Here is a 2,381-nt window from a genome sequence, read left to right on the forward strand (position 1 = left end):
TATATATATATATATGTATATATATATATATATATATATATACATATGTTTATATAATTGGAAGCTTTTTTTCATGTGGAGATTCAGACAAAACAATAAAGTCACTGTGTACATGCGTTAAGTTTTTATATAAGTCTATTGAGTTTTCAAGTTTTCAATGATATTTTGGAACATCCTGTGTAAAGATATCGCAGATCTGTTGTTGTGGGCAAATTATTAAATGGACCAGATAATTTTTAATTTATTCTGCTATTGTTCTAAGTTCTGTTTGTTTTATTGCCAACCAACTATTGCTTGAGGTTAGGAATAACGCTTTGTTTAAAAAGTGACATAGTTGCCTAAATTGTACCTCTTGTATTCTCTTCAATCGTACAGATACGCTGGCAATTCCAAGGTTCATATTTACCAGATAAGTTTAGCATCTTTCAGGATTAGATTAATTTATTCCAACAATTTGGCCAGCAATAAAAAAGTCACATCGTTTTCACATGATTAAAATTCATGAAATCAAATAGCGCTCATTTGATGAAATGCAAGTTTTTCCACCTGTTCTAGTATAATGCAAGTTATATTTCATTGAGATGGTTATTTGGTTTATTCAAAAAATCTAGACACCTTGGAGTTGTTCAGAAATCTAATGATTGAAGTTAGAAATGAGGCAGAAACAATTGAAAGTTCGGTTCAAGGCTTTAAGTATTCTGGTGCGGTGCCCATTGATAAACCAGATTTTATTGAAACTTACTTTTAGCCAGCTGGAATTATAATCATGGAGATGAATGAATCGGTACCAAGTGATGAAACTCCTCGTGATGCAAATAACCGCAAGTCTACTAGAACAGACCACTTCAATTAATTCATCTGCACTGAGATTTTCAGTGCAATCAATGTTATGACAGATGATTTCAAGACCTAAGGGGAAGAAATTGCTTCTGAATCACTAAGAGCGATAGTTTCAATAAGCGGACCTTATACAAATAAACTGGATCTAACGATTAAACTTAACGAACGATAAAATTCGCCAAAAGAAAAAATTCAAAAGATGGAATGTATAAACAATTAGAGAAGTTTGATCAACATCTCTCAAATTCAGATTCAAGAATCCGAAACAGTAAAAAAAAAGAAAAATTAAAAAAAAAATCTTCTTATAGCAGGGACTACGAAACTAATCGGGTGTAGTAATTAAATAATCTAAAGTAACATCATGACACAAAATATCATGACATAGTCACAATGAACACTACGGGAGCATTTCTTTAGACTTTTAACTATTTTAGCTGCATATGTTTTAATTAGTCTTTTAATTCCTTTAGATCGAACTTCCACCATATTGTGCCTAAGTAATCTGAATGTGTGAAACTTCATCCAATCTAAAAAGGGCACAATATGGAAAACAATAACTTTTGCTTCAATGGTTTGCTTTTAACAAACTGAGTGCCAATATTAATGGTTCAAAAGAGTGATCTCAAAAGTGCCAATTAATTAGGAATTAACTATTACAAAAGATAAACTTAAATACTAAAGTCACAAAACCTTCTATCTCTGAATAAACCTTTTCTACACACATAGCAATTTTACATAGCAACACATAGCAATTGCACACATAGCATCAAAATATTTAGAGGATAAGAGATAATATTGTACCAATAATTTCGGCAAAAGAGATGTCGAAAATCTCTTATTCACTTTCTGCGTATTTCACCACACCTAAGTTGCTAATTATTTCTTTATTATTTTATCTTAAAAGGGTAATAAAAAATATTGAATTATGAAGAATTATGAAAAAAATGTTGACTTACGTACAAATAAAACTTTTTTTGAACTCTTCCTAAATAAAATAATAAAGAATAATCAAAAACTATTAAAAGTAATTTTATTAACATGGAATTATAAAAGGAACTAAAGGTATAATTGTGTGAAGAAAGTAAATTGATTCATTTGGAAATATTCTCGAGATGTGGGGAAACGCTCAGAAATCAAAATTAACGTTTAAAAAACTAACCTAACTCTTACCTGTATGTTTAAAATATTCTGGTCTAGATTTTTCAGTTTCATGGATGAAAGGAATGTTTATTCAAAGAAAGTTTATTTTAGTGTCTGATTCTGTATCTAAATTAATAATTAGCACTGATTAATTGCATATTTGTGGTTCTCCTTACGAGATATTATGAATATTTACGAAAATACGATAATTGGAAACTTAGTTATTCAGGGTGATATATTTTTTTACACTATGCACTGTATACTAACGAAAAATCATTAATTAAAATGAGTACTTTATTATTAAGACAATTATTTAACTTTATTTGACTTTATAAAACAATTATTTAAACAGTAGACAAGAAATGCAAAATAATATCTTGAAAAATTTGAAATTTTAATAC

This window comes from Parasteatoda tepidariorum, chromosome 10 (genome assembly GCF_043381705.1).
Source record: "Parasteatoda tepidariorum isolate YZ-2023 chromosome 10, CAS_Ptep_4.0, whole genome shotgun sequence".
In the NCBI taxonomy this organism is placed as follows: domain Eukaryota; kingdom Metazoa; phylum Arthropoda; class Arachnida; order Araneae; family Theridiidae; genus Parasteatoda; species Parasteatoda tepidariorum.